The sequence below is a fragment of the Protopterus annectens genome, chromosome 4.part0 (assembly GCF_019279795.1).
Source record: "Protopterus annectens isolate FY-2018-M chromosome 4.part0, PAN1.0, whole genome shotgun sequence".
Lineage (NCBI taxonomy): Eukaryota > Metazoa > Chordata > Ceratodontiformes > Protopteridae > Protopterus > Protopterus annectens.
This window is the reverse complement of record NC_056733.1, coordinates 496,857,381-496,869,280: the sequence shown is the minus strand read 5'-3', so window position 1 is coordinate 496,869,280 and position 11,900 is coordinate 496,857,381. Positions and strand designations below refer to the sequence as shown.

At 39.5% G+C, this 11,900-nt stretch overlaps 1 protein-coding gene across 3 annotated transcripts in view; it reads left to right on the top strand.

The window, feature by feature from the left end:
• Positions 1-11,900, top strand: part of WSCD2 (WSC domain containing 2) — a 2,311,682-nt gene that overhangs the window by 194,283 nt on the left and 2,105,499 nt on the right. For 2 of the 3 annotated variants that reach the window (XM_044068417.1, XM_044068415.1), the window contains exon 2: positions 8,215-8,353. The exons of the other annotated variant lie outside the window; for it this stretch is intronic. The gene's annotated coding sequence lies outside the window, so the exon portion shown is untranslated. The remainder of the gene's footprint in view (positions 1-8,214; positions 8,354-11,900) is intronic. 3 annotated transcript variants of the gene reach the window in all.

The following is an 11,900-nucleotide window of genomic DNA, read 5'->3' as shown; positions in this document are numbered from 1 at the left end:
TTAAGGATACCTTGTATACTCTTAGAAATAGGAGTAGCATACATTTATGTAGAATCTCTTTACTCTACTTATAGGTGAGTGGACTTTCTTTAAAATGCTATCAGCAGCATGGAATAATTTACCCAAGGAAATCAAATATTTTCAACACCTTTCAAAAACTCAGCAAACATATAAGCAAGCATCTGGTGGCATTAAACAAGACTTTGTGGAAATGAACAGAGGGCTTTTTAGCTGGTTTAACCAGTGTTCTTTGAGTCTATAAATTCTGCTGCCTGTCATGCAGTGGTGTTTAGCATTGCCTCGCATAGGTTCAGGCACTTAGAAACTAAATTTTTCTTAAAATTCTTCCCTGTAACTTTTCACAGCAATCGGGTGCACAAAGAGCAGATTCTGCACGGAGGAGCACTGTTGCAGAAATTCAGTCACACATAGCTTAGTTGTAGTTTCAACCCTCCAAGCACCCAAGTTACATCCATATTTCATCTATGGGTGGTCACTTTCCCAGTTTGTCTGCCACCAGCTTGGTAGATATGGGCATCCTGAGACAATGTAGGAATTGTCTCGTTCACTGACAACCAACTAATCCTTAGAGAAACAGATACAGTATGTAAGAGATGCAATTACACAATGTCACTGGAGGCAAGACTCTCACATAAATTCATTAAAAATAACAGTTAGGTTGCTGGTAATGTAACCATTACATCCAACACACACAGTAGTAACCAAACACATAGAACAACATATGCTGAGGTACTTAAAGGCAGCCTTCCTAAACTCCAAAGATCTCCTAAACATTCATCCTGCAAAAAGAATCCTCAGCAACTCCAAAAGCAGTCCCCCAAAAAAACACCCAACACAACACATACAATTACAAAGCCTGTAAGGCAAGCCAGCACATTACCCAATATTGTAATCACAGGAGACTCTATTGTGAAACATACAGATGTCCACTTACCAAGCTGAGTAATTGAGAAAGTCACAGTTATTTTTCTATCTGGGCCAGGATCTGCCAAAGCACTCATGCATTCAAGTCATTAGATCACAAGTTCTAGTTTGACTCAGTCAAAGTCTATGAGGGTGTAAATGACCTGAGACATAACTCCCTGGACTACATGATGGAGCTCTTAGACTATGTGCCCCCAGGCTTTTATGTGCTAATCATTGAACAGCATTCTTTGTTCACCAAGGATGATACCACAATATGAAAAAAAGTTGACTGTCTTCAATCATTAGATTAGTTTCTGGTGTCATTTCAAGGCATATAATATTTGTCAGCATTGGAGGATATAATCAAGAGACCAAGTTGCCTTGCCAAGAATGGCCTGTACCTGTCTCCTCTAGGTTTTGAATATTGGTTAAAACATTGTCCTTCCCCATAATGCCTTTTTAGGCAATGCCAATTTTTTAAACCTTCTTATATAGCAAAACCAACTCAAAGGAATCTAAAGGTGATACTGCTCAATGCCGAGAGCCTAAACAAAAAACTCCACTCCCTCCAGGCTCTCCTCACCTTGGGGAATGTGGACATCTGTTGCAATTACTGAAATATTAATGCCATGGAGAGCACTCTGGCAGTGCAGCACTACAATGCCTTCCACATTTTCAGGCCAGCTACTGCACAAGCAGGGACCAAAGGTAGAAGTGTCTTAATCTGTGCTTACAACAAACTCAACTCAGAACTAGTCAGTCAGGAAAATGTATTTGAGCTCATCTATGTCTATACTTCCATAGGTAATGCCCCATAGCATATTATATAATATCATATCATATCATATTATATAATTGCATCCTATAGGTCACCCTCTATTACCCAAGAAACCCATAACTCTTACTTTGGCTTACTGTAGACCCTCGCCGTTCAACCCAATACCATATGCATGGGTGACTTCAACTTCCCCACAATAAACAGGGATACATACATGGCTCCAAAGTCTTACAGGCCTAGAAATTCTCAGACTTTGGTAACACAAGCACCTTGGATCAAATTGTCCATATGCCAACTAGGTGTGCAAGCATACTCGACCTTGTACTCACAAACATGGGAGAATGATGTACCCCACGTACAGGGACAGTGTCCTCTCTGGTAATATCAGAATATCAGACCACAAAGCTGTATCCATAGTAATAAAAATCAGTTCTGTCACTCTGGCTAACCCCATAACATTTAGAAATTATTCTAAGGCAAACTTTCTAATACTAAGTGATAACCTGCCAAAATACCAAAACACACCAAGCCCTGAGAACACAGCTGCCTATAAGAAATTATTCACAGAAGCCCTGTACCATCATGTAGACAGAAACAGAGATAGCTGTGCCTAGCTAAAATAAGCCTTGAATTAATTCAAAAAAACAAACCACCCTGGTGAAATCCAAACATAAACAAGTTGTACACAAATGAAAAAAGTCATTGCAAAGATTAGGAAGTGCATTGCTCCGCTTGATAAAAACACTGTCAGCAGTCTGGACAAATAACTAATAGGGCAGATTAAGTCTAATAAAGCCAAAATTGTGGTAAAGATAGCCTTGCAGGTAAAGAACCTCAAAGGCAGCACACAGCCGGGTGCAGAATGATTATAAATGGAGCCACTTATATGGAGCCAAAAGCTATAGTAAATCTGATGACGGACAAATTCAGCTCCAGTTTTACACCCCCTTCTCTCCCCTACCAACCCCCAGGAAATACCACCACTCCCCCCCCATTCACTAAGGTGCATGTCCTAGATGCACTCTCCAAGGCCAAAAACAATGAATCAATGGGCCCCAATAATATTACAGGATGCCTACTTAATATCCTGAAACAAAACCTATCAGCACCATGGGATTCATTGTTTGACCACAGTTTCAAGTCAGGCTTTGTGCCTTGGGAATGGAGAACTGCAATGGTCATCACTGTGTTCAAGGGTGGGTCATCAGTATAACTCTGGGAACTACAGACCCATCAATCTGACTAGTCTTATATGCAAAGCCATGAAAGGAATTATCAAGAAAATTAGTAATAAGGACATAGAAAACATTCAAACTTTGGATCCACCTCAGCTGGTTTCATCAAGAGCAAATCATTCCTATTCAGCCTGGTGGACTTCTTTAAGAAGGTTACTAGGCAATGGATGAAGGAAAAATAGTGCATACTGCCTACCTTGACCTGGCTAAAGTATTTGATACAATACCCCACTCTGCCATTGTAAACAAACTCATGGATATAGGCATAACCCCCTTTGTTATGAGCTAAATAACCAGCTGACTCTCAGATAGGACCCAGAAAGTTAAGATTGGGGAGACCACCTCAACAAAGAAGCCGGTGATTAGTGGAAACCCTCAGGTTCTGTGCTGAATACTGTCCTTTTGTCATTTACTTCTCAGATGTCATTGTGTATGTAAACAGCCTCTGTCTGGCCAAGTGTGCAGATGATTGCAAATTAGGAGCAGTCATAAAATTCTCCTATGGCACTAAGTTCTACAGGAAGGACTAACACAGATAAATGACTGGTGCCAAATCCATAACATGCATTTAGTATTCTTTGGGAAGTCAGTCACCTTAGGAAATTACATCAGTGAGAACACACCCCTAAGAGTAGAACCAGTAGTCAGGAATTTGGCTTTTGACCAACATGTATTTAAGGTAGTAAGGAAATCATTCTTTGTTGCTTAGCTTATAAGGAGGGCCATGACATCTAGGGCCAAGGAAGTCATAGTTTCACTGTATTCAGCCTTCATCAGGCCCATCACTGAGTGCGACACCTATTTTGGTATGTACCTGACCCGGCACATGCAACAACTGGAACGTCCAGCGAGATTCCTTACTAAAAGAATACATGGCATAAACATGACTTTTGCAGATTGCTTCAAAGCCCTATCTCTATAATCTGTTGCCTACAGACCATTGAGAGGCGATCTATGGCTCTTATACAAGGCATCTTTGGATCCAGCTCTGCTGAACCTTTTGCATATCTACAAAATGAATAGCATCAGGATTACTTGATCTAGGGATTTAAATTTTGCTTGCGACATTAATGGGACATATTAAAGATACAGGTATGTGCCTCTGGGAATTCTCTTTCTCTGGAACAGAATTCCCATCCATGTAAAGCAGTGCTCTAGACTTATTCAAGAGTGACCTTGGACCAGTGGATGGGTAATATAGCAATAACCCACGCCTGGGTGGGGGTAATGCTAAATTTACCCATGGTTGGCGTGGTTTGGTCCCGAGGGCGAAGCCCAAGGGACCAAACAAAGCCAACCGTGGGTAAATTTAGCATTACCACACCCAGAAGTGGTTATTGCTATTATGACATTATTTAAGAAAAGAAACTATTACTTTCTTAAATAATGGCATAGTATAATGCCTGTTTACTGCCCTTCCGCAGATGTCTGGCATCCGCGGTTCTGATGTACTGCGCCTGCGCAGTACATCAGAGTTGTGGGCAGCAACGGAGAAAGCAAGATCTCCGTTGCTTTTTATCGCTATGTTAAATGAGTTTAACATAGCGAGACAGTTTTAAAATAAGCAACGGAGATGTCCGTTGCTTATTTTAACTGTCTTGCTATGTTAAACTCATTTAACATAGCGAGACTAAAAGCAACGGAGAGCTTGCTTTCTCCGTTGCTTTAATATGTTAAATGGGTTTAACATAGACAGTTTAAAATAAGCAACGGAGATTCCGTTGCTTATTTTAGCTGTCGCCATGTTAAACCCATTTAACATAGCGAGACAGTGTTTAAGCAGTTATACTAATGGAAAAAGTCCGCGACGGACCTTTTCCATTAGTATAACTCGATTTACAACGGGCACGCTGGCCAATCAGCGTGCACGTTTTGGGGGGGTCATGGTATAATTGGCAATACACCCCTGAGTCTAGTACCTACACTTCTAATGGAAGAGGCAGCCTGTAAATCTTGTCCTAGCTTACATATACCTCTTGAAATAACCTCTAAGGCACGTAACCTTAAGGGATAAAATTGAGATTCTTAGCTAGGTATAGAAAGGTCCCAGTGTCAGTTAGCCTCATATAAACCTATGAACTTATGAATAGGTGCACTGCATGCTATTTATTGTTAGCAATGCTACATCTCATTCACTTTGTAAATATTACGCTAATAAAGAGTAATAGCACTTCTGTCATAAGAACAATTTCATCCCACCTCTTTATACCGCAACCTATACTTTGTTTTGGTAATCACTTAGTGGGCATAAAACATTTAATCATTTTATGGGATCAACTTGTAGTGTACTTTAAAACGATATCCTGTTTATTTACTAAGAGGCTTTTCCAAAATGAATTATTCTACTGCTCAAATACTTTTTATATAGTGTATTGCATTAATCATTGTAGCACTCACATTATGACTTTGATATACACTGCCCTTACCATGTTATTGTACTCTACATTAACTAATCAAAATGTTGCCATTACAGCTTGGTTCATGCCTGAAAAGGCTTCCTGCATCTGCCCAGTTAACAAATATAAATAAAATTAAAAAACACATATGTCTAAATTCCAAAGTTCGGTCCTTACTCCAAGTTACTCTTTCTGTGGCTTTTACTTGATAGCACCAAGCCCTATTTCTGCATGCATTTTATCTGCATACTCTGCTTTCTTCTAACCTCCCAAAGACATGTTAGTTGAGTTCTCTAATGCAAACCCTTCATATGGATATACAACTCTGAATGTTGGCCAAATATTAAAAACTGGGAAGAAGTAATGACATAATGTGGCATTAATGGTGCATGATATTCTATGCGAGGTATGGATCTTGGAGAAAGGTAAGTTTTATGGACAGGACATGTCTCATTTCAACCAAGATTTTTGCATCAGTGCCAACTTCTTGAAGAGAATTAATAAATCAGAACTGTTTATATGAAGAAAAATAGTTTGTATATGTCGAACTTCTTGTGAAATGATTTTTTAGCTTTCTAAATGAGGCAAATACTCTATTAAATATCAGTATGGGAGATGGTGGAGTTTTAAGATGTTGCTGTTAAGCTGAGGTCACAGATTCCTCAGAACTCAAGTAGTTTTAAACATATAACATGACAGATAATGTACAAACTTATCTACATCCTTATGCCTACAAACACAAGTCTCTGAAATCTGCATCAGCCTGATGCTGAATATAGATGATGTGATACATACTATGAATGACACTTGTGAATTGCAGTAGTTCTAAAATGCATCAAAGATCTTTCCAACAACTGAGCAATCTTTGTAGTATAATAAGTTAGTTTTCCCATTTGCATGAAGGGCTTTGGTGACTGATTGTCTTTGTCAGTCAGTGCATGCTACCTACATGTAAACTTGATGCTACCTGCATGTAAACTTGATGCTTCCTGCATGTAAACTTGATGCTACCTGCATGTAAACTTGCAGATAATCTTTTTCCTTTCTAAATTCTGACCTATCCTGTCTGAAAAATATAAAATTACTGAAAAGTAATACTTTTCTTCACCTGCCCACTCGCCATCAGCCATCCTGTGACCTACATAGACTGTATGATCACCATATGAAAGCCAACCACAGGAGGCCGTAATCCATGTAGCTTATTACATTTTTCCTGCATCTGCCTCCTACCTGTATTCCCCAGCAGTAGTCAACAGTCTTCATGTATATTGTCATCCTCCAAGATGTGTATGCACTATTCCACCTACAGCATGCATTGTTTGATGGGTAGGCCCCAATCATGGCCCAGTTGCTGCTGGCATACAGCAGCAGGCTTACCATCCTCCATCTCCTAAAGAGAGGTGGGTTTATGTCACCTGCCCATTATCACATCCCCTTTATCAGCTGTTCCATCACCTGGGTTGCTAGTGAATCCAAGGCCATCTGAGCTGCAGTCAAGCCTTAATGTGTCCAGGCCACAGAGTCAGCTTAAAGAGTGGAGAAGTTTGACAAGGATATTAATGATGCCACCAGAACTAATAGAAGGCCAAATTACACATTGTTAGGGGTTAGGTTTGGCTGTTCACGATCACTAGCTGTATTTCCTGATACCCTCAAAGGCAGTCACATTCATACCACTCAACTGTACAGATTTTTCTAAGAATGTCCAGATTTTTGCCTCATATTTGTGGTCTTTCCCTCATAAAATTTGTGATTTTCTGGCAAATCACTGGAATGATTTGAGGATTGAAGTCACTATCCTTCAGAAAAATGCACGCCAAGATAAATTCTGTTATTCTGGCAGATTTCTAAGTTTATAAGAGCAATATTTAAAATCTGTCCCTATTTTTGGGCTCGTCCCCCAATTCTGTGAGGCTTTGTCCAGATTAAAGATGTGTCCAGATGTGCTAAGAGGCTGAGATGTATGGTCACATTTTGCTTCTTTTCCATAACCGTTTGAAATGTAATAACCCACTACACCGAGTCATGAAACACTGTGACTGAATGGTCTAAAAAATGGACATACGTATATTAAGTCCAAGATGACCATTTCTTGCATTATTCCCTTTCCTCTTAGGTTTGGCAATAGTGGGTGTGGATTCTTGCAAGAAGTTTAAAGAAAAAGAGTGATGGTCGAGGTTCACTCTTTTCCTGCATGTTCAATATTTTTTTGTTTTTTTGAGGGGAGGGGGTCAGAACTTGATATTTTGAGCAATGACATTGTAACAGGAAGCCTTATTTTCTCTGGTGTAATGCATCAGATTCCCAAAAAACTTAGACCCTCTTTGTATGGAGGAAATTATCATGTGGGCAGTTATGCCTGAGGTGCTTAACTTCATTAACTACTCGCCTCTGATTTTTTTCCACAGTATGTTAAAAGTAAACTCTTTTAACTGCTTTTCAATATTAGGCAGTTAGCATCATAGGCTAACTGTACTTCTAAGCAGATTATAAAATTAATGAGATTTCCAACAGTATCTGCAGGGATGGCATTTGTATTATGCAGAAGTGCTGCCTTAATATGATGTTTTTGATTATATCAGGTCTAGGTAGAACTCTGTAATTATGACTTTTGAGAAGCATCACTCATCTATTATCTCACCATTAGAGGATCCTTCATCAACACTGTGTGCAAGAACACAATTGCCCAATGGCATAGCTAGGCATATGCCATGTTTGATATGGTGTATACTTTGTGAAAATATTATTTTTTTTTTAGTTTTGCTAGAATTTAAATGATTGAAAGCCCTAAAGCCATGGCATATTGCTTCTTGTAATATTTTGTTCATTTCCTCTTTTTGATGAAGCCTTTTTTATTTTGCTTATGTTTCTCATTCAGGAGTTCAAGACTGAATTGAAAAGGTATACCGTCCAGAAAAATGCATTGTCTATTACTGGAGGAGCTGCAGTCGTTGAGAAGAATGATGTATTTTAGAAGTTGGTGTGCTGGACCTAGCCCCTGGTGCTGTCAACTTAGTGTAAGTGAATTTGTGGGCACGTTTGTTTCATTTACTGAGTGCACAATTTCTGAAGTCTAAGAACTTGATCATTCAATATATACAGACAACTGATATAGGCACCTGAAGTTAATCATAATGTGTGTGTGTGTGTGTGTGTGTGTGTGTGTGTGTGTGTGTGTGTGTGTTCAGAAGTGTGAAAACAGGCATATATTTATCTATGTAACAGGTAGGTCAATTAGATCACTTTTTAGTAATGGCCAGTTACAAAAATGTAAAAAGAACATTGAATGCAATATCATATGATAACTTATGGAGGAGCAGTAAGAGACGAAACTTAACTATATGCAAAGAATACTTTCAAATGCAGGGCTGAAGATATACATAGAAAAGTGAGAAAGCTTAAAGGAGTAAAAGAGCATTATTGAGTACCAAAGTCAGTATACCTTCACTCATTTTTCTACTGTACGTATGGAAAGCTATGGTGATAGTGCTAATGTTCATAGGTTCATAGGTTGATACTAGGCTATCTGCCCTAGGGCATTTATAAGCCTAGCCAGAGTGTGTTTGGCTTTCACCACCCTTTTAGATTAGTTGACTGTGCCTCTGTATAGTAGGTCACAGAAGATAGCCCTTTTAAGGTTAGTTTACTGTGCCTCTGTCTAGTAGAGACACAGAAGAGATCCCAGGGGTAAATCTACGATCTCCCATCCACTCGTCAAGATTTCTCTTGAAGAGGGTCATTGAGGGGCTCTGCCTAACATGGATTGGGATTTTGTTCCAGAGTGAGGGGAGCCTCTGGGATATGAATCTGTCCCTCTAGCATGTCCTATTTATTTCTGTGCTGAGGTTTAAGTCCTTGGAGCATGTAGCTCTAAGGGATTTGGATTTCCTGAGGTGGAGCATGTCCTTTAATTCTGGTTTGGACATGGCTTTATACGTCAGGCACAGATTGCCTCTGAGTAGATGGTAAGCAACTGAGTTGAGCTGGAGTTTCTTTAGCCTAACTGTGTAGGGCATCTGTTTGAGTCCCTTGATCCTCTTGGTGAGGTACTTTTGGGTTCTTTCCAGTTGCTGCAGGTGTCAGGTAAGGTACATCCCAAATGGGGCATTGTATTCAATTATGGGCCTGATGAGTGATGAGTAGAGGGGCACAATGACCTCTCTTGATCTAAATGTGAACCCTTTCGTGATAAGGTGGGCTATATAGAAGGTCTTTCTAACCACTTTGGCAACGTGATTGTCAAAGGAGAGATTGCTGTCTATTTGGGTCTCCAAATCCCTAATTACTTCTTCCGTACTTAATGGATTACCACCTATGTGGTAATTTGCAGGCACTTTGTTTTTCCCAAAAGGGATGACTATGCACTTTTTGGCATTTAGCTTTAGGCCATGGCTCTCGCACCAGTTATCCGTCTCTGTGAGACCCTTTTGGAAGATGCTTGTGTCAGTCGGTGAGTTGATTATGGCACCCAGTTTGCAGTCATCTGCGAACTTGGTCAGCCATAGTCCTCCTGTGTTAGCCTGTACCTCAGAGAAATATATATCAAATAAGAGAGGTCCCAGGACTGAGCCTTGTGGGATGCCACTTGTAACTGGTTTAGAGTCTGACATGGCACCTGCAATTCTGACCATGTGGGCTCTATCCCTGAGCCAGTTTGCAACCCATCTTGTGACACAGAGGTTGATATTTAAGCTGGTGAGCTTATTTATGATGCCCGAGTGGGGTATTGTGTCGAAGGCTTTTGCGAGGTCCAGGTAGGCTGTGTGGACTACCTTCCCTTCATCTATGGCCTTGGTGACTGTTTCAAAGAAGTCGACTAGGTTCAAGAGGCAAGACCTGCCCTTAACAAAGCCAAATTGGGTAGGATGCAGTGTTTGAAGGTTCCCAATGTCTTTGTTTATGAGTTCCATGATGATACACTCCATAGCTTTGCAGACCAGGCTAGTCAGCCTTATAGGGCAATAGTTTCTGGGGTCCGTTGTAGCACCACCTTTGTGGAGTGGGACCACTGTTGCTGTACGCCATTCCTTGGGTACATATAATGTGTATGTGTGTGTGATGGTGGTGGGGGGGGGGATGGGTATCCATACATTTTGGAAGTTGGAATACAGTTCCAAAAATCCTAGTTATGCTTTTCCACTGGCTAATTTTCTATTATTAGTCAGTTTTGATGTTTTTTTTCTATTAGATTAAGTTACTAGCTGGTGGTGTTCAATGGGTCACATTTAAATTTGTTATAACATTAAATTCCTTTCCACTGATTTGTCACACTCACACTAGCACAAGCTGTTTTATATAATCATATTACCATAAAAATCAGTAGACCCTAACACTAGAACAGTAAATGAATTAATAAGTTATGAGCACAGTGCAGACAGATGCAATGTCTTCCAATATAAATAAGAGATCTTTTGGAAACATTTGGCTCCTGTTACAAGTTTCAAAATGTTTTGGACTTGAGGCTTAGATGTTGGACCTGTCCTGTCACATCCTGTTAGAGTACCCATATGACAAATAATTTTTTTGCTGGTCACTTTACTCAGATATACTTGTTAGAGATATGAAAATGGGTATTTTATCTCAAAATGTTTTTCACTGACACATGGTTTGACATCACATATTCCTTTCCTATATATCTTTACGATGTGTAGCATTGATTACATTCATGAATGTCTATTTTTTTGACAGCAATCAGCTTTAGAGCAAACATAATAACAACAATACTAAAAAGATTCAAATTAAAAACATACTTTCCTAAGAGTACATATTGTATGATGGTAGTAGTGCCATATGTGAGCTACAATATTGTAGGTATTATCCTTTGTTATATATCATTACAACAGAGTTGAGCAAACATTTCTGGTTGAGGAAACTAAATATAACATCCACAGAATTATCAAACAAGAGGCCAATTGCCATTCTTCCCTCCTAGCCAAAATTCTAGAAAAATGTATACATTCACTACTACCCTGTCTACTATACAATAACCTTCTCTCTACCTCTCAGCATGGTTTTAGACCAAAACACAGGACTCCAACCATTCTCTTAAGATTCACAGATACAGTCAATCAGCATAGGAACAGTGGTAAATTTGTATCATCAAGTTTCTTCAACATGTCAAAGGCTTTTGACACAGTTTCCCATCAAAAACTACTAAATGAACTACCCACCATAATTCTCTCCTGATCATCCATCTCACAGTTTCACTGCTACTTGTCAGAGTGCCAACAAGCAGTCATGTGGAAAAATGAGATCTCAGCACCGTTTCTTGTGATAGTAGGTGTCCTACAAGGCTCAATTCTTGGGTCAATACATTTTAGTATCTTCGCCAATAAGCTAAGTTCTGAATCCTAACTAGCAACAATTATACAATATGCAGATGATTCGTCACTCATCTGCTCAACTCCCTCCCTCCCTGAACTCCTGAAGAAAAATCAAAAAGCCTTTACAAACATAGTACAGTATCTTACTGAAAACCACCTCATAATTAACCCTAACAAGACAAAACTTATGTTTTTCTGAAACAAAGAAACTCATGAGCCTCCTTTCCCTTTTTTCATCCAC